This window comes from Nerophis ophidion, linkage group LG24, assembly GCF_033978795.1.
Source record: "Nerophis ophidion isolate RoL-2023_Sa linkage group LG24, RoL_Noph_v1.0, whole genome shotgun sequence".
NCBI lineage: Eukaryota > Metazoa > Chordata > Actinopteri > Syngnathiformes > Syngnathidae > Nerophis > Nerophis ophidion.
The window spans coordinates 13711062-13733408 of NC_084634.1; positions in this window are offsets into that span (position 1 = coordinate 13711062).

Consider the following 22347-nt stretch of genomic DNA (forward strand, 5'->3'; position numbering starts at 1 on the left):
GTGTGTGATATCATATGCAATATAAGCAGTCCTGTGGGGTGTCGACGTCTGTGTGATAGCATGTGCGATACAAGCAGTCCTGCGCCGCGTTTACTTGTGTGAAATCATGTGTGATAGAAGCAATCCTGCGGTGTGTTTACTTTTGTGCGATATCATGTGCGATACAAGCAGTCATGCGGCATGTCTACGTTTGTGTGTGATCGTTATGTGTGATAAAAGCAATCTTGCGGTGTGTTTACTTTTGTGTGATATCATGTGTAATATAAGCAGTCCTGCGGTGTGTTTTCTTGTGTCTGATATCATGTGCAATACAAGTAGTCCTGTGGCGTGTTTACATGTCTGATATCATGTGCGATAAAAGTAGTCCTGCGGCGTGTTTACTTGTGTGTGATATCATGTGTGATAGAAGAAATCCTGCAATCAGTTTACTTGTGTGTGATATCATGTGCGATACAAGCAGTCCTGTGGCACGTTTACTTTTGTGTAATATCATGTGCGATACAAGCAGTCCCGCGGCATGTTTAAGTTTGTGATATGTGCGATAAAAGCAGTCCTGCAACGTGTTCACTTGTGATATCATGTGCAGTACTGCAGAGTGTTTACATGTGTGTGATATCATATGCGATGCAAGTAGTCCTGTGGTGTGTTTATTTGTGTGTGATATCACATGTGATACAAGCAGTGCGGCAGCGCGTTTGTGTGTAATATCAGGTGCCATTCAAGCAGTCCTTTGGTGTGTGTGCGTGTGTGATATCATATGCGATACAACCACTCCTGCGGCGTGTATACGTGTGTGGGATATCATGTGCGATATAAGCAGTCCTGTAGCGTATTTACTTGTGTGTGGTATCATGTGCCGTACAAGCAGTCCTGTGGCGTGTTTACTTGTGTGTGATATCATGTGTGATAAAAGCAATCCTGCGGTGTGTTTACTTGTGTGATATCATGTGTGATACAATTAATCCTGTGGCACGTTTACTTGTGTGTGAAATCATGTGCGATTCAAGCAGTCTTGCGGCTTATTTACGTGTGTGTGATATCATGTGTGATAAAGGTAGTCCTGCGGCATGTTTACTTGTGATATAATGTGCGATACATGCAGTCATGTGGCGTGTTTACTTGTGTGATATCATGTGCCATTCAAGCAGTCCTGTAGCGTGCGTACGGGTGTGTGATATCATATGCAATATAAGCAGTCCTGTGGGGTGTCGACGTCTGTGTGATAGCATGTGCGATACAAGCAGTCCTGCGTCGCGTTTACTTGTGTGAAATCATGTGTGATAGAAGCAATCCTGCGGTGTGTTTACTTTTGTGTGATATCATGTGCGATACAAGCAGTCATGTATTGTGTAATTCTGTGAAATATCATGTGCGATACAAGCAGTCCTGTGGCACGTTTACTTTTGTGTCATAGACGCAATCCTGCGGTGCTATTTTCTGTGTGTGATATCATATGCGATACAAGCAGTCCTGTGACGTGCTTAAGTGTGATGTCACGTGCCATACAAGCAGTCTTGCGGCGTGTTTACTTGTGTGTGTGTGTGATATCATGTGTGATAAAGGTAGTCCTGCAGCCTGTTTACTTGTGATATAATGTGCGATACATGCAGTCATGTGGCGTGTTTACTTGTTTGATATCATGTGCCATTCAAGCAATCCTGTGGCGTGTGTACGTGTGTGTGATATCATATGCAATATAAGCAGTCCTGCGGCTTATTTACGTGTGTGTGATATCATGTGTGATAAAGGTAGACCTGCAGCGTGTTTACTTGTGATATCATGTGCGATACATGCAGTCATGTGGCGTGTTTACTTGTGTGTGATATCATGTGCCATTCAAGCAGTCCTGTGGCGTGTGTACGTGTGTGTGATATCATATGCAATATAAGCAGTCCTGTGGGGTGTCGACGTCTGTGTGATATCATGTGTGATACAAGCAGTCCTGCGGCATGTTTACGTTTGTGTGTGTGATCATGATGTGTGATAAAAGCAATCTTGCGGTGTGTTTACTTTTGTGTGATATCATGTGTGATAGACGCAATCCTGCAATCTGTTTACTTGTGTGTGATATCATGTGCGATACAAGCAGTCCCGCGGCATGTTTAAGTTTGTGATACGTGCGATAAAAGCAGTCCTGCAACGTGTTCACTCGTGATATCATGTGCAGTACAAGCAGTACTGCAGAGTGTTTACATGTGTGTGATATCATATGCGATGCAAGTAGTCCTGTGGTGTGTTTATTTGTGTGTGATATCACATGTGATACAAGCAGTGCTGCAGCGCGTTTGTGTGTAATATCAGGTGCCATTCGAGCAGTCCTTTGGTGTGTGTGATATCATATGCAATACAACCAGTCCTGCGGCGTGTATACGTGTGTGTGGGATATCATGGGCGATACAAGCAGTCCTGTGGTCGCGTTTACGAGTGTGTGATATGTGCGATACAAGCAGTCCTGCGCCTCTTTTACTTGTGTGTGTGATATAATGTGAGATACAAACAGTCCAGCGATGTTTTTACTTGTGTGTGTGATATAATGTGAGATACAAACAGTCCAGCGATGTTTTTACTTGTGTGTGATACCATGTGTGTTACGAGCAGCCCTGCAGTATGTTCACTTATATCACGTGCAATACAAGTAGTTCTGCAGCGAATTTCTGTGTGTGTGATATCATGTGCGATATGAGCAGTACTGCAGAGTGTTTACTTGTGTGTGATGTAATTGCGATACAAGCAATCCTGCGGCGTGTTTACCTTTGCTGATATCTTGTGTGATACGAGCAGTCCCGCGGCATGTTTACTTGTGTAATATCATGTGCAATACAAGTAGACCTGTGACGTGTTTACATGAGTGTGATATCATGTGCGGTAGAAGCAGTCTTGCAGAGTGTTTACGTGTGTGCGATATCATGTGCAATACAAGCAGTCCTCCAGCTGGTTTGTGGATGTGATATCATGTGCAATACAAGCAGTCCTACAGTGTGTTTACTTGTGTGTGTGATATCAAATGTGATACGAAAAGTGATGCGGTGCGTTTGCTTGAGATATCATGTGCACAACAAGCAATACTGCTTAGTGTTTATTTGTATGTGATATCACGGGCGATACAAGTAGTCCTGCAGCGTGTTTACTTGTGTGATATAATGTGCGATACAAGCAGTCCTGCGCCGCGTTTACTTGTGTGAAATCATGTGTGATAGAAGCAATCCTGCGGTGTGTTTACTTTTGTGCGATATCATGTGCGATACAAGCAGTCATGCGGCATGTCTACGTTTGTGTGTGATCGTTATGTGTGATAAAAGCAATCTTGCGGTGTGTTTACTTTTGTGTGATATCATGTGTAATATAAGCAGTCCTGCGGTGTGTTTTCTTGTGTCTGATATCATGTGCAATACAAGTAGTCCTGTGGCGTGTTTACATGTCTGATATCATGTGCGATAAAAGTAGTCCTGCGGCGTGTTTACTTGTGTGTGATATCATGTGTGATAGAAGAAATCCTGCAATCAGTTTACTTGTGTGTGATATCATGTGCGATACAAGCAGTCCTGTGGCACGTTTACTTTTGTGTAATATCATGTGCGATACAAGCAGTCCCGCGGCATGTTTAAGTTTGTGATATGTGCGATAAAAGCAGTCCTGCAACGTGTTCACTTGTGATATCATGTGCAGTACTGCAGAGTGTTTACATGTGTGTGATATCATATGCGATGCAAGTAGTCCTGTGGTGTGTTTATTTGTGTGTGATATCACATGTGATACAAGCAGTGCGGCAGCGCGTTTGTGTGTAATATCAGGTGCCATTCAAGCAGTCCTTTGGTGTGTGTGCGTGTGTGATATCATATGCGATACAACCACTCCTGCGGCGTGTATACGTGTGTGGGATATCATGTGCGATATAAGCAGTCCTGTAGCGTATTTACTTGTGTGTGGTATCATGTGCCGTACAAGCAGTCCTGTGGCGTGTTTACTTGTGTGTGATATCATGTGTGATAAAAGCAGTGCTGCAGCGTGTTTACTTGTGTGTGATATCATGTGTGATAAAAGCAATCCTGCGGTGTGTTTACTTGTGTGATATCATGTGTGATACAATTAATCCTGTGGCACGTTTACTTGTGTGTGAAATCATGTGCGATTCAAGCAGTCTTGCGGCTTATTTACGTGTGTGTGATATCATGTGTGATAAAGGTAGTCCTGCGGCATGTTTACTTGTGATATAATGTGCGATACATGCAGTCATGTGGCGTGTTTACTTGTGTGATATCATGTGCCATTCAAGCAGTCCTGTAGCGTGCGTACGGGTGTGTGATATCATATGCAATATAAGCAGTCCTGTGGGGTGTCGACGTCTGTGTGATAGCATGTGCGATACAAGCAGTCCTGCGTCGCGTTTACTTGTGTGAAATCATGTGTGATAGAAGCAATCCTGCGGTGTGTTTACTTTTGTGTGATATCATGTGCGATACAAGCAGTCATGTATTGTGTAATTCTGTGAAATATCATGTGCGATACAAGCAGTCCTGTGGCACGTTTACTTTTGTGTCATAGACGCAATCCTGCGGTGCTATTTTCTGTGTGTGATATCATATGCGATACAAGCAGTCCTGTGACGTGCTTAAGTGTGATGTCACGTGCCATACAAGCAGTCTTGCGGCGTGTTTACTTGTGTGTGTGTGTGATATCATGTGTGATAAAGGTAGTCCTGCAGCCTGTTTACTTGTGATATAATGTGCGATACATGCAGTCATGTGGCGTGTTTACTTGTTTGATATCATGTGCCATTCAAGCAATCCTGTGGCGTGTGTACGTGTGTGTGATATCATATGCAATATAAGCAGTCCTGCGGCTTATTTACGTGTGTGTGATATCATGTGTGATAAAGGTAGACCTGCAGCGTGTTTACTTGTGATATCATGTGCGATACATGCAGTCATGTGGCGTGTTTACTTGTGTGTGATATCATGTGCCATTCAAGCAGTCCTGTGGCGTGTGTACGTGTGTGTGATATCATATGCAATATAAGCAGTCCTGTGGGGTGTCGACGTCTGTGTGATATCATGTGTGATACAAGCAGTCCTGCGGCATGTTTACGTTTGTGTGTGTGATCATGATGTGTGATAAAAGCAATCTTGCGGTGTGTTTACTTTTGTGTGATATCATGTGTGATAGAAGCAATCCTGCAATCTGTTTACTTGTGTGTGATATCATGTGCGATACAAGCAGTCCCGCGGCATGTTTAAGTTTGTGATACGTGCGATAAAAGCAGTCCTGCAACGTGTTCACTCGTGATATCATGTGCAGTACAAGCAGTACTGCAGAGTGTTTACATGTGTGTGATATCATATGCGATGCAAGTAGTCCTGTGGTGTGTTTATTTGTGTGTGATATCACATGTGATACAAGCAGTGCTGCAGCGCGTTTGTGTGTAATATCAGGTGCCATTCGAGCAGTCCTTTGGTGTGTGTGATATCATATGCAATACAACCAGTCCTGCGGCGTGTATACGTGTGTGTGGGATATCATGGGCGATACAAGCAGTCCTGTGGTCGCGTTTACGAGTGTGTGATATGTGCGATACAAGCAGTCCTGCGCCTCTTTTACTTGTGTGTGTGATATAATGTGAGATACAAACAGTCCAGCGATGTTTTTACTTGTGTGTGTGATATAATGTGAGATACAAACAGTCCAGCGATGTTTTTACTTGTGTGTGATACCATGTGTGTTACGAGCAGCCCTGCAGTATGTTCACTTATATCACGTGCAATACAAGTAGTTCTGCAGCGAATTTCTGTGTGTGTGATATCATGTGCGATATGAGCAGTACTGCAGAGTGTTTACTTGTGTGTGATGTAATTGCGATACAAGCAATCCTGCGGCGTGTTTACCTTTGCTGATATCTTGTGTGATACGAGCAGTCCCGCGGCATGTTTACTTGTGTAATATCATGTGCAATACAAGTAGACCTGTGACGTGTTTACATGAGTGTGATATCATGTGCGGTAGAAGCAGTCTTGCAGAGTGTTTACGTGTGTGCGATATCATGTGCAATACAAGCAGTCCTCCAGCTGGTTTGTGGATGTGATATCATGTGCAATACAAGCAGTCCTACAGTGTGTTTACTTGTGTGTGTGTGATATCAAATGTGATACGAAAAGTGATGCGGTGCGTTTGCTTGAGATATCATGTGCACAACAAGCAATACTGCTTAGTGTTTATTTGTATGTGATATCACGGGCGATACAAGTAGTCCTGCAGCGTGTTTACTTGTGTGATATAATGTGAGATACAAACAGTCCAGCGATGTTTTTACTTGTGTGTGATACCATGTGTGTTACGAGCAGCCCTGCAGCATGTTTACTTGTGTAATATCATGTGCAATACAAGTAGACCTGTGACGTGTTTACATGAGTGTGATGTTATGTGCGGTAGAAGCAGTCCTGCAGAGTGTTTACATGTGTGCGATATCATGTGCAATACAAGCAGTCCTTCAGCGGGTTTGTGTATGTGATATCATGTGCAATACAAGCAGTCCTACGGTGTGTTTACTTCTGTGTGATATCAAATGCGATACGAAGAGTGATGCGGCGCGATTGCTTGCACAACAAGCAGTACTGCTTAGTGTTTATTTGTATGTGATATCACGGGCGATACAAGCAGTCCTGCAGCGTGTTTCCTTTGTGTGTGATATCATGAACGATACAAGCAGTACTTGTGCAAAGCTGGATAGCCAGTTAACATATCCATCCATCAATTGTCTACCGCATGTCCCGTTTGAGGTCCCAGGGGGTCGCTGGAGCCTATCTCAGCTGCATTCGGGCAGCTGAGATACCACATACCACAAATATAGGTATCAATCTGATATCAAGTAGTTACGGGATCATACATTGATCATATTCAAAGTCCTCATGTGTCATGAGTTTAAAAAACATAATGTGAATTAAAAATAAAAAGGAATGAAGATTTTGTGACGATTTAAATATATATTTTTTTAATGACCATCAAAATGCTTTGTTTGAAATGCTTTAACTTGAACCTGCAAGCTTGTTAATTAGCCTACTGAGCTATCTTAATTTATTTGCTTGAACTGCTGGCTTCAAGTTGAATTACCGCATTTCACTTTTGAGCATTGGTTGCATAATTGTGTTGGACCGGTTTAAAGCTGAAGTTAAAAGGTTTAAATGCCTACGGAAATGAGATTTTCTTATTTAAACGGGGATAGCAGGTCCATTCTATGTGTCATAATTGATCATTTCGCGATATTGCCATATTTTTGCTGAAAGGATTTAGTAGAGAACATCCACGATAAAGTTTGCAACTTTCGGTGCTAAGAGAAAAGCCCTGCCTCTACCGGAAGTCGCAGACGATGACGTCACAGGTTGATGGCTCCTCATATCTCCCGTCCAAAGGCAAAACCCAGTAACTCAATTTTGGTCAAAACTGAGCTGATAATAATTTTGGAGTTCCTAGGTCATGGGTGTCAAACTCTGGCCCGCCGTGTGATTTAATTTGGCCCTTGAAGCAATATCAATTTCTCATTAGAGCTGGCCCGCTGGTGTTATACAGCGTCGGTGCCGCTATAACACCGCATTCACCGCTAATACTCATACTTGCCATCCTAATTTTCCCGGTAGACTACCGAAGTTCAATACCTCTCCCGGGGCAACCATTCTCCCGAATTTCTACCGATTTCCACCTGGACAACTATATTAGGGGCGTCCATTTAAGGCACTGCCTTTAGCGTTTTCTACAACCTGTCGTCACGTCCGCTTTTCCTCCATACTAACAGCGTGTCACATAATTGTGGCTTTTACACACACACGCACAAGAAAATGCAAGGCATACTTGGTCAACAGCCATACAGATCACACTGAGGGTGGCCGTATAAACAACTTTAGCACTGTTACAAATATGCACCACACTGTGAACCCACACCAAACAAGAATGACAAACACATTTCGGGTGAACATCTGCACCGTAACACCACAGAACAAATACCCAGAAGCCCTTGCAGCACTAACTCTTCCGGGAAACTTCCAGCAAACTGAGCAATAATTATCGTTTTATTCATGCATTTTCTTTTGTTACTTCAAGGCTTGAATGTTTGGTTCATTCATTATTGTTATTTTATTTTCAAATGTATTATTAGCCTGTGGAAAAAATGTGATATTTACCTCACAAGATTGCAAATAGAAAAAAAGGCATAACATTTTTATTTACATTTTATTTGATATGCCATTGATATTTTTTAACTGTTATTTGAAACTGGATTTTGCATGTCACTAAAGTTATATAAGCCTTGCTTGTTCAATATTTACAAAAAAACTTGTTTGGTTCCCTATTAAAAGGTTCATTTGTTCAACCTTGGCCCGCGGCTTTGTTCCGTTTAAAATTTTGGGCCACTCTGTATTTGAGTTTTACACCCCTGTCCTAGGTGATATGCTTTACATTAGTGCATGCGATATTGTAATTTGTTCCGTAAGCAAGCTGTTCCGCGCATAGGAGGACATAGCAACTACCACATAACCGCAAAGATACAACAGAAAAACCTAGTATCTCAAGGGTATCTCTAGAAGTGAGTTACTAGGTTCTGCTTTTGGACGGGAGGTATGTTCACATTGATTTTAATGGGAGCCTCCAACAAAAAGTGCTATTCGGACCGAGAAAACGACAATTTCCCCATTAATTTCAGCGAGGATGAAAGATTGGTGTTTGAGGATATTGATAGCGACGGACTAGAAAAAAACAAACCAAAAAAAACGCGATTGTGATCGCGTTGCATTGAGATGGATTCAGATGTTTTTAGACACATTTACTAGGATAATTCTGGGAAATCCCTTATCTTTCTATTGTGTTGCTAGTGTTTTAGTGAGTTTAACAGTACCTGATAGTCGGAAGTGTACGTCCGCGGCCGGGTGTTGACGCGCAGTGTCTCAGGGAAGTCGATGGCAGCTGTATGGACGGCACAAGCTCAGCTGATATCCGGTAAGAGGCGACTTTTTAACCACAATTTTCTCACTGAAACCTGCTGGTTGACATGATCCATACTAAAGTTTCACCTCCGTGAATTTTAAAGAAGGAATCACCGTGTGTTTGTGTGGCTAAAGGCTAAAGCTTCCCAACTCTGTCTTCCTACTTTGACTTCTCCAATATTAATTGAACAAATTGCAAAAGATTCAGCAACACAGATGTCCAAAATACTGTGTAATTATGCCGTTAAAGCAGACAACTTTTAGCTGTGTGTGTGTGCAGCCCTCATACTTCCTAAAAACCTGTGACGTCTTGCGTACACGTCATCATTACACAACGTTTCAAAGACTAAACTCCTGGGAAATTTAAAATGGCAATTTAGTAAACTAAAAAGGCCGTATTGGCATGTGTTGCAATGTTAATATTTCATCATTGATATATAAACTATCAGACTGCGTGGTGGGTAGTAGTGGGTTTCAGTAGGCCTTTAAGCTAAAAGGTTTAAAGTCAAAGCTTATGGTTTGTTTAGAGTTAAAACAACATGTAGAAAGTTTAGAACATTATTCAGAGGTTTAGAGTAGGGCTGGGTGATATATCGCGGGTTTGTCTGTGCAATATAGAAAATGACTATATGGTGATATTCGAATATACGTTCTCACGCGGTTGCTTTTTGCTGCGGGCATTACACTGCAGGCTCTTCTCTTTCTTGTCTCAAAGACAAGCGCACCTTTTTACATACGTCACATACTCTCTCGTCATACACCCTCGCATGAGAGGTAGCAACATGGGTAACATTAGCTGTGATGCTGGTGGAGTGGTGCGAGTGGTAATACGAGAGAAAGAAGGTGACATAATGGTAAAAAAATTAAAGGCCTACTGAAACCCACTACTACCCACCACGCAGTCTGATAGTTTATATATCAATGATGAAATATTAACATTGCAACACATCCCAATACGGCCTTTTTAGTTTACTAAATTGCCATTTTAAATTTCCCGGGACTTTTTTCTTGAAAACGTCGCGCGTGACGTCACGGGCTGTTATGAATATGAGCGCTGCACACACACACACAGCTAAAAGTCGTCTGCTTTAACGGCATAATTATACAGTATTTTGGACATCTGTGTTGCTGAATCTTTTGCAATTTGTTCAATTAATATTGGAGAAGTCAAAGTAGAGAGACGGAGTTGGGAAGCTTTAGAATTTTTAGCCACACAAACACACGGTGATTCCTTGTTTAAAATTCCTGGAGGTGAAACTTTACTATGGATCACAGCGGACATGGATCCCGACTACATGTCAACCAGCAGGTTTCGGTGAGAAAATTGTGGTTAAAAAGTCGCCACTTTTGCCTCCCGTACAGCTGCCGTCAACTTCCCCGAGACACTGCGCGTCAACACCCGGCGCTGGACGTACACTTCCGACTATCAGGTACTGTTAAACTCACTAAAACACTAGCAACACAATAGAAAGATAAGGGATTTCTCAGAAGTATCCTAGTAAATGTCTCTAAAAACATAAGAATCTGTCTCAATGCAACGCGATTTCAATCGCGTTTTTTTTTTTTTTCTAGTCCGTCGCTATCAATATCCTCAAACACCAATCTTTCATCCTCGCTCAAAATAATGGGGAAATTGTCGTTTTCTCGGTCCGAATAGCTGTTTTTGTTGGAGGCTCCCATTAAAAACAATGTGAATATATGAGGAGCCATCAACATGTGACGTCATCGTCTGCGATTTCCGCTAGAGGCAGGGCTTTTCTCCAGTTGCGAACTTTATCGTGGATGTCCTCTACTAAATCCTTTCAGCAAAAATATGGCAATATCGCGAAATGATCAAGTACGACACATAGAATGGACCTGCTATCCCCGTTTAAAATAAGAAAATCTCATTTCAGTAGGCCTTTTAAGGAATAATTAATTCCTAAGAGAAACAGCACGGGGTTCGTCGTATGGTGATGGTTAGGCTTCAAACGGGAAGGTGTCGAACAAGTATGCGGCAAAAGCGTCGCTACAAAAAGTAGGAACCTACTCCTAATTTGTAGCATCATTTGAAAAGTGAAGTGAAGTGAATTATATTTATATAGCGCTTTTTCTCTAGTGACTCAAAGTGCTTTACATAGTGAAACCCAATATCTAAGTTACATTCAAACCAGTGTGGGTGGCACTAGGAGCAGGTGGGTAAAGTGTCTTGCCCAAGGACACAATGGCAGTGACTAGGATGGTGGAAGCGGGAATCGAACCTGCAACCCTCAAGTTGCTGGCACGGCCACTCTACCAACCGAGCTAAACCACCCCCGCTAGAGAATGAAGAGTGCTTGAAACTGCATGTCAACACCAAGTTCGGTGCCATACCCTCAAAATGCCGAAGCAACCATTTCCAGATCGCATGAAAAAAATAGTCAACAAAATTAAAAACGTCCGTAGTAACCTACCACATAGCGAAGGACATACACTATTTGATTTCCTGTTACGCAGCTCATTTTTATTTGACAGTTATTGAAATATCTTGTGTGACATCATGCACAAAAGTGCACTTTATTTTAAACTATTGTTGTTGCGTTCTGTCCAAAAAGTGCACTTTCATTTAGTGTTGTTTTAATATGTCATCTTAGTGACATCATGCACAAAAGTGCACTTATAGCTTGTTTTAAAATGTCTCTGACAATCTTGCACTTTCTGTTTTGGAAATGACATGAATGTTTGTGCCACTGCTTAATAACTGTTTGATAAATATAATTTGGGTAAATTGACTTAGATGTGGTTTCCCTCTCTGCATGAAAGTTTAAAACGAGCATATATTAATGCAGTATGAGCAAGAATGTTTTAATGTAGACACATAGAATCATCATACTGCTGTGATTATATGTGTCAAGTGTTCATTCAATATCATGTATCGTGATATGGCTTAAAAATATTGAGATATTAATAAAAGGCCGTATCGCCCAGCCCTAGTTTAAAGGATAAATTCATGTTTAACTCTTGCAAAAAGTTAAAACATTATGTAGAAAGTTTAAATCATTATACAGAGGTTTAAAAGTAGGGATTTTCGACAATGGCTTGTTTGCCGATATCCGATATTCCAATATTGTCCAACTCTTAATTACCGCTTCTGATATCAACCGATACCAATATATACAGTCGTGGAATTAACACATTATTATGCCAAATTGTGTTGTGATGCCCTGCTGGATGCATTAGATAAATAAATAGTACTTCATTGATTCTTTCAGGAGAGTTCTCTCAGGAAAATAAGAAAATTAAACAATATGACAAGATTTTCCCCAAAAAATAAATCAACTCAATTCATGGAAAAAAATTCCGACATATTTTTTATTGAAGTCACAAAGTGCATTATTTTTTTTTTAACATGCCTCAAAACAGCAGCTTGGAATTTGGGACATGCTCTCCCTGAGAGAGCAAGAGGAGGTTGAGGTGGGTGAGGTTTGGGGTGGGGGGGGGGGGGTGTATTGAGGCATATTTGCCAACATTGAGACCTCAGAATTCGGGAGATTAAGGTGGGGGGGGGGGTAGTGGGGGGTGTGAGAGGACGCTAAAGGCAGTGCCTTTAAGACACGCCCCCAATATTCTTGTCCGGGTGAAAATCGGGAGAAATCCGGGAGATTTTCAGGAGGGGCGCTGAACTTTGGGAGTCTCCTGGGAAAAGCGGGAGGGTTGGCAAGTATGGGGTAGCGGAAGTGTGTATTATAGCGTCGCGGAAGAGTTAGTGCTGCAAGGGGTTCTGGGTATTTGTTCTGTTGTGTTACGGTTCGAATGTTCTCCCGAAATGTTTATTTTTGTTTGGTGTGGGTTCACAGTGTAGCACATATTTGTAACGGTGTTAAAGTTGTTTATACGGCAACCATCAGTGTGACCTGTATGGCTGTTGACCAAGTAAGCCTTGCATTCACTTGTGTGTGTGAAAATCCATAGACATTATGTTACCTGGACAATACTCAAAGGCAGTGCCTTAAAAGTTTATTGGCTCTCTGTTCTTCTCCCTATGTCCGTGTACACCAGCGTTTTGAAAAGTCAAACATTTTACTTTTTGAAACCGATAACGATAATTTCGAAACCACTACCAATAATTTCCGATGCTACATTTTAAAGCATTTATCGGCCAATAATATCGGCAGTCCGATATTATCGGAACTCTCTATTTATTCTCTATCCGTGGGTCCTTTTTGGAGTAGAAGAGTGGAACTTGCCCATGGAAATTGTGAGTTGTCTGTGGGTCCTTTTTGTAGTAGAAGTGTGGAACTTAACAATGGAAATCGTGAGTTGTCCGTGGGTCATTTATTGGAGTATAAGAGTGGAACTTAACAATGGAAACCGTGAGTTGTTTGTGGGTCCTTTTTGGAGTAGAAGACTGGAACTTAATGGAAATCGGGAATTGTCCGTGGGTTCTTTTTGGAGTAGAAGAGTTGAACTTCACATTGGAAATCGTGAGTTGTTCGAGGGTCCTTTGTGGAATAAAAGAGTGGAACTTAACAATTGAAATCGGGAATTGTCCGTGGGTCTTTTTTGTAATAGAAGAGTGGAACTTACAGATGGAAATCGGGAATTGTCCGTGGCTTCTTTTAGGAGTGGAAGAGTGGAACTTAACAATGGAAATCGGGAATTGTTTGTGGGTCCTTTTTGGAGTAGAACGGTTGAACTTGACTTTGGAAATCGGGAATTGTTCGTGGGTCCTTTTTGGAGTAGAAGACTGGAACTTAAAAATGGAAATCCAACTCTAACATTTGACAACCAAACAATTAAACAAGGCGACACGGGTCTGGGTATTATCTTCGACCCAACTCTCTCCTTTGAGGCACACATTAAAAGCGTTACTAAAACGGCCTTCTTTCATCTCCGTAACATCGCTAAAATTCGCTCCATTCTGTCCACTAAAGACGCTGAGATCATTATCCATGCGTTTGTTACGTCTCGCCTCAACTACTGTAACGTATTATTTTCGGGTCTCCCCATGTCTAGCATTAAAAGATTACAGTTGGTACAAAATGCGGCTGCTAGACTTGTGACAAGAACAAGAAAGTTTGATCACATTACGCCTGTACTGGCTCACCTGCACTGGCTTCCTGTGCACTTAAAATGTGACTTGAAGGTTTTACTACTTACGTATAAAATACTACACGGTCTAGCTCCATCTTATCTTGCCGATTGTATTGTACCATATGTCCCGGCAAGAAATCTGCGTTCAAAGGACTCCGGCTTATTAGTGATTCCCAAAGCCCAAAAAAAGTCTGCGGGCTATAGAGCATTTTCCGTTCGGGCTCCAGTACTCTGGAATGCCCTCCCGGTAACAGTTCGCGATGCCACCTCAGTAGAAGCATTTAAGTCTCACCTTAAAACTCATTTGTATACTCTAGCCTTTAAATAGACTCCCTTTTTAGACCAGTTGATCTGCCGTTTCTTTTCTTTTTCTTCTATGTCCCACTCTCCCGTGTGGAGGGGGTCCGGTCCGATCCGGTGGCCATGTACTGCTCGCCTGTGTATCGGCTGGGGACATCTCTGCGCTGCTGGTCCGCCTACGCTTGGGATGGTTTCCTGCTGGCTCCGCTGTGAACGGGACTCTTGCTGCTGTGTCTTGGATCCTCTTTGGACTGGACTCTCGCGACTGTGTTGTATCCATTGTGGATTGAACTTTCACAGTATCATGTTAGATCCGCTCGACATCCATTGCTTTCCTCCTCTCTAAGGTTCTCATAGTCATTATTGTCACTGACGTCCCACTGGGTCATTATTGTCACCAATGTCCCACTGGGTGTGAGTTTTCCTTGCCCTTATGTGGGCCTACCGAGGATGTCGTGGTGGTTTGTGCAGCCCTTTGAGACACTAGTGATTTAGGGCTATATAAGTAAACATTGATTGATTGATTGAAATCGTGAGTTGTCTCTGGGTCCTTTTTGGAGTAGAAGAGTGGAACTTAACAATGGAAATCGTGAGTTGTCCGTGGGTCCTTTTTGGAGTAGAAGACTGGAACTTAACAATGGAAATCGGGAATTGTTCGTGGGTTGTTTTTGGAGTAGAAGAGTTGAACTTGACTTTGGAAATCGTGAGTTGTTCGTGGGTCCTTTTTGGAGTAGAAGAGTGGAACTTAACAATGGAAATCGGGAATTGTTTGTGGGTTCTTTTTGGAATAGAAGAATGGAACTTAACAATGGAAATTGTGAGTTGTTCGAGGGTCCTATTTTGAATAGATGAGTGGAACTTAACAATGGAAATCGGGAATTGTTCGTGGGTTCTTTTTGGAGTAGAAGAGTTGAACTTGACTTTGGAAATCCTGAGTTGTTTGTGGGTCCTTTTTGGAGTAGAAGACTGGAATTTAACATTGAAAATCAGGAATTGTCCGTGGGTTCTTTTTGGAGTCGAAGAGTTGAACTTAACACTGGAAGTCGGGAATTGTCCGTGGATTCTTTTTGGAATATAAGAGTGGAACTTGACTTTGGAAATTGTGAGTTGTCCGTGGGTCCTTTTTGGAGTAGAAGACTGGAATTTAACAATGGAAATCGGGAATTGTCCGTGGGTCCTTTTTGGAATATAAAAGTTGAACTTAACAATGGAAATCGGGAATTGTCTGTGGGTTCTTTTTGGAATATAAGAGTGGAACTTAACAATGGAAAGCGGGAATTTTTTGTTGGTTCTTTTTGGAGTAGAAGAGTTGAACTTGACTTTGGAAATCGTGAGTTGTCCGTGGTTCCTTTTTGGAGTAGAAGACTGGAATTTAACATTGAAAATCAGGAATTGTCCGTGGGTTCTTTTTGGAGTCGAAGAGTTGAACTTAACACTGGAAATTGGGAACTGTCCGTGGGTTCTTTTTGGAATATAAGAGTGGAACTTAAGAATGGAAATCGGGAATTGTTCGTGGGTTCTTTTTGGAGTAGAAGAGTTGAACTTGACTTTGGAAATCGTGAGTTGTCCATGGGTCCTTTTTGGAGTAGAAGAGTGGAACGTAACAATGGAAATCATGAGTTGTCCGTGGGTCCTTTTTGGAGTAGAAGACTGGAATTTAACAATGGAAATCGGGAATTGTCCGGGGGTCCTTTTTGGAATATAAAAGTAGAACTTAACAATGGAAATCGGGAATTGTCCGTGGGTTCTTTTTGGAGTAGAAGAATGGAACTTAACAATGGAAATCCTGAGTTGTTTGTGGGTCCTTTTTGGAGTAGAAGAGTGGAACTTAATAATGGCGTAGTAAAAAGTGCAAAGTGTTACATTGCAGAGTGCAAACCGGGAATGTTTTTCCACCCCTAACATTTTTCCACTCGTTTAGTTTGACCAGCTATCAAAGAACAATTTGTGAAGTGGTATAAAAGCTTCTTGCAATCCAGTATCCAAGTTTAAAACAGCACGTTGACAATAATCGGTATTAATGTGCAATGGAGATTTCTCATCCCATTAGCAGGAGTGTTAATTAGTGGAAGAACTAATGAGTTGGATCAGAAGGTAGGAACAAATTACCAACGCGGCACTTTAGACGGGAGGGCTAATGGCGCTAATCAGCGGTTTTATGCTAGCAACTTAAGCGTCTTGAGCTGCGCCGGCGTTTTGCTCTTGCTGTTCTTTTGATGTCTTTCCAACAAAGTCAGCCTGATAAAATGTAATTATTGGCAAGTCCCTGCTCGCCGCAGCACCGCGGAGATATTTGATGCGAGAAGCGAGACGAGGACTTTCGACATGTGCTCTGCATTGGTGATGACCGGGGACGTGTGAGAATCGATAATTGCAGATTGCTCTTTGAGGTTTTTTGTAGCTCGGATGGCGGCTTACGGGCTCGATGGGGCAGGATTTTGAAGGCGATGGAAATAAAATATCTAACACCGGGATTGCCCGGAGGCATCAGCGGGGAGGAGGATGAGGACTTGACACCTTTTTTATCATTAGAGCGGCACAGATGAGCGTCCTCAGCCCACGCAACGCAACACAAAATTGCTTTGGTTTCCCGCCAGACGTGAGACCCTGTGCTGCTATTTATAGTGTTATCGTCTTAAAAACATCATGTTAATATTGAATTTTGGCAGAAAGAGCTAATGAATGCTAAAAAGCTAAGTTAGCCCGCTAGTATAGCATCAAGTAACAAAAGGTATGATCTCGGGTGTATGCCTGCAAAAAAAAACTTGCAAACTAACATTATGCTTTTTGCAAAATTTGCAAAAAATAAATCTGGTATGCTAACGTTAGTATGCTAAAACTTAGCATGTATGAAGTATATTTTTTGACTCGTAGGTAAATACCTGCAGAATTAAAGGCCTACTGAAACCCACTACTACCGACCACGCAGTCTGAGAGTTCGTATATCAATGATGAAATATTAACATTGCAACACATGCTAATATGCCCTTTTTAAGTTGACTAAATAGCAATTTAAAATTTCGCGCGAAGTACCCTGTTGAAAACGTCGCGGTATGATGACGCGTGCGCGTGAAGTCACGGATTTTGTTACAGCCTGATCCCAGCTATAAGTCGTCTGCTTTAATCGCATACTTACACAGTATTCTGGACATCTGTGTTGCCGAATCTTTTGCAATTTGTTCTATTAATAATGGAGACATCAAAGAAGAAAGATGTAAGTGAGAAGCGGTGTATTGCGGCTGCCTTTAGCAAGACAAACACAGCCGGTGTTTCCTTGTTTACATTCCCGAAGGTGAAGCTTTACTATGGAACAGAGCAGTCAAGCGAACATGGTTCTCTACCACATTTCAACCGGTAGGTTTCGGTGAGAAAATGGTGGTAATAAATCGGCTCTTACCGTAGACATGAGCGGAGCTTGCGTCGTTCCTCGTGGACCTGTCAAAGAGTAAATGTGTTTAACATCTGAATCGCTCCCACTGCCCTGTCTTTTTTTTTTTCTAGTCCTTCACTCTCACTATCCTCATCCACAAATCTTTCATCCTCGCTCAAATTAATGGGCAAATCGTTGCTATCTGAATCCGAATCGCTCTCGCTGCTAGTGGCAATGATTGTAAAAAATGTGAGGATGTGAGGAGCTCCACAACCCGTGATGTCACGCGCACATTGTCTGCTACTTCCAGTACAGGCAAGGATTTTTTATTCTGCGACCAAAAGTTGCGAACTTTATAGTCTATGTTCTCTACTAAATCCTTTCAGCAAAAATATGGCAATATTGCAAAATGATCAAGTATGACACATAGAATGGACCTGCTATCCCCTTTAAATAAGAAAATCACATGCTAATACTTAGCATGTGTGAAGTACCAAAACATATGACTTATAGATGTATACAGATAAAATGAACTAAAAACATAAAAGCTAACTTGCTTACGTTATCGTATGTTAACATAATAAAATCAGCATGCTAGCAGTTAGCATGCGTGAAGTACCAAAACATTGAACTCATGTAAACAGGTACATGTAAAGTGAGCTAATACCACAGGCTATGTAAACATGCTAACATTATTATGCAAACAGTTAATATGTGACGAGTACTAAAATGTGTGACTCTTGGGTGTAAATTTGCAAAAACAAAAAACAAATATAGCATGCTAACGTTGGTATGCTAAAACTTAACATGTATGAGATTAATATTTTTGACTCCCAGGTGAATACCTGCAGAATTAAGTAAAAGCTACTATGTGCACAGTTTGCATGCGTAAAATTTAAACGTATCTGACACTGAAGTGTATGCTTGCCAAATGAACTAAAGCAAAAGCTAGCATGCTTAAGTTAGTATCTCAACATGCTAACAGTTAGCATGTGCGAAGTACCAAAACACATGACGTATAGATGTATACAGATAAAATGAGCTGAAAAATAAACAAAAAAGCTAGCATGGTTACATTATCGTATGTTACCATGCTAACAAATCATGCTAACTGTTAGCATGCGTGAAGTACCAAAAAATGTAACTCATGTATACAGGTAAATGTTAAATTTGCTAATAAAACACACTATGTAAACATGCTAACATTATTGTGTGCAAAGTATTAAAATGTATGACTTTTGGGTGTATACATGCAAAATTTGCAAAAAATAAATCTAGCATGATAACGTTAGTTTGCCAAAACTTAGCATGTATGAAATACATTTGACTCGTATGTGAATACCTGCATAATTAAGTACAATCTACTACATGCACAGTTAGCGTGCGTAAGATTAAATCGTATCTGACTCTGAGGTATATGGATTCAAAATGAGCTAAAACCAAAGCTAGCAAGCTTAAGTTAGTATGTCAACATGCAAACAGTTAGCATGTGTGAAGTAGCAAAACATGTGACTCAGTGATTGGTAAAATGAGCTAAAAAAAACAAGCTTACATTATCGTATGTAAGCACGCTTACGTTACTATGCTAACAGTTAACATGCACCAAGTACCAAAATCTAAGACATTTACAACAAATTTAGAGTGCTAACCTTATTCTGCTAAAAGTTAGCATGTGTAAAATAAATTACTTGCCTCTGAGAATTAAGTAAAAAGCCAGCAAAGTTAGCATTAATCATATACAAAAAAACATGACTAATAGGTATTTACAGAAAAAAATTTAGCTAAATAACGTAAGAATGCTAGCTTTATTGTTATCGTATGTAAACATGCTAATGTTACTATGCTAACAATTAACATGCGGCAAGTACCAAAATATAAGATATAATTAGCCAAAATAAATTTAGCGTGCTAACCTTAGTCTGCTAAAAGTTAGCATGTGTGAAATAAAATACTTGCCTATGAAAATTAAGTTAAAAGCTAGCACATGCAAATTTAGCATTGATCAAATACAAAAAAAGACTAATAGCTATATAGAGGTAATATGAGCAAAAAAAAAAAACTAGCACTCTTATGTTACTATACTAACAGTTAACATGCACCAAGTACCAAATTGTAAGATATAATTAGCCAAAATAAATTTAGCATGTTAACTATAGTCTGCTAAAAGTTAGCATCTATGAAATAAAATACTTGCCTCTGAGAATTAAGTAAAAAGCTAGCACACGCAAAGTTAGTATTAATCAAATACCAAAAAAACATGACTACTAGGTGTATGCATGTAAAATTATTTTTTAAAAAGGCTAGCATGCTAACCGTAAACATGAATGAAGTACCAAAAAATGTTTCACTAAGGTGTCTACGCGAAACATAACTGAAAAATTGTATATCAATGGTTGGCATGGGCTTGCTAGCATGCTAACGGTTAACATTCATCAAGTACGAAAATATGAGGCATACACATGCAAAATTGTCCAACAAAGGCTGATATGCTAATATTAGCGTGCTTACATGGTAACAGTAAGTACTAAAATAGTGTGTGTATATATATATGTATAATATATATATATATGTATATATATATATATATACATATATATATACACACACTATTTTAGTACTTACTGTTACCATGTTAGCACGCTAATGATAGCATGCCAACAGTCTCATACTGGCATTTTAAAGCTATATATATTATAGCTTTAAAATGCCAGTATGAGACTGTTGGCATGCTATCATTAGCGTGCTAACATGGTAACAATAAGTACTAAAATGATAAACCTGTGTGTGTGTGTGTGTGTGTGTGTGTGTATGTATGTATGTATGTATGTATGTATGTATGTGTATATATATATATATAGCTTTAAAATGCCAGTATGAGACTGTTGGCATGCTATCATTAGCGTGCTAACATGGTAACAGTAAGTACTAAAATGATATACCGGTGTGTGTGTGTGTGTGTGTGTACATATATATAGATGTATAGATATATATATATATATATATATATATATATAGATATATAGATACCTCTAAAATGCCAGTATGAGACTGTTGGCATGCTAACATTAGCGTGCTAACATGGCAACTGTTAGTACAAAAATCATATATATATATATATATATATATATATATATATATATATATATATATAGCTTTAAAATGCCAGTATGAGACTGTTGGCATGCTACCATTAGTGTGCTAACATGGTAACAGTAAGTACCAAAATCACATATATATATATATATATATATATATATATATATATATATATATATATATATATATATATATATATATATATATATATATATATATATATAGCTTTAAATTGCCAGTATGAGACTGTTGGCATGCTACCATTAGCGTGCTAACATGGTAACAGTAAGTACTAAAATCACATATATATATATATATATATATATATATATATATATATATATAGCTTTAAAATGCCAGTATGAGACTGTTGGCATGCTACCATTAGCGTGCTAATATGGTAACAGTAAGTACTAAAATGATATACTGGTGTGTATATATATATATATATATATATATATATATATATATATATATATATATATATATATATATATATATATATATATATATATATAATATAGCTTTGAGACGGTTAGCATGCTAACATTAGCGTGCTAACGTGGTAACAGTAAGTACTAAAATAATGTACTAAATATATATAGCTTTAAAATGCCAGAATGAAACTGTTGGCATGCTAAAAATTGACAAGCATTAGCAAGAAGCGACGAGACAGGAAACTTTTTCAGAATATGTAGCCCTCGCATTAAAATAGGATTCAATAACTCCGGTGACAAATGATTTAAATCCTCCCTTTTGTGAGATAGTTGGCAGATTAAAAGAGGCTAATTATCGCTTCTATTGTACCGACCCACCGAGGCTGAGATCCAAGAATGTGTCTGGTGGTATGAGGGGGTCGGGGGGGTCCGTAATAAATGTGATTAGTTTCGATTCCTGTCGAATACAGTCATTTTATTGAAAAAGGTAATAACTCAGGGTTCATCAGGTGTTGCAATGCATGAACGTAATTAGCTTTGCAGCCCACTTTTTATTCAGCGGGAGTGTTGTGTCGATGCGGTCTCATCCGTCTCTCAAGTAAACTGCCGCCTCCTCGCCAGCGTCTTCCCATTTTCTGCTTCACTGAGCTGCTGGTTCCCCGAGAATCCCCACGCCATCATTTAGCCGGGGCGGCCCATGAGCACTTCTGTCCTCCTTCCTCCGGCAACGATGCGCTCACGTTCCTGGAGCCCAGCGGAGTGGAATTAATGTTTTTGGGAGGGGAGGGGGGGGAGCTCTTTTTCATGCACTTTAAAAAGAGTGAAAGTGCCTCAAGAATGTTTACTCTCAACGAGCTGCTGCTTGTTTGTCTTCCAGTTGGGTGCGAAAAAATTACATTGAGACACAAACGCTGTTATATTACCTCACTTTTGCATTTATGATGTGGCAGGCCACATTAATGAAGAGGCAGGCCACATTAATGAAGAGGCAGGCCACTTTAATGAAGTGGCAGGCCAGTTTTTTTAAGTGGCAGGTCACATTTATGATGTGGCAGGCCACATTAATGAAGAGGCTGGCCACTTTAATGAAGTGGCAGGCCAGTTTTTTTAAGTGGCAGGTCACATTTAT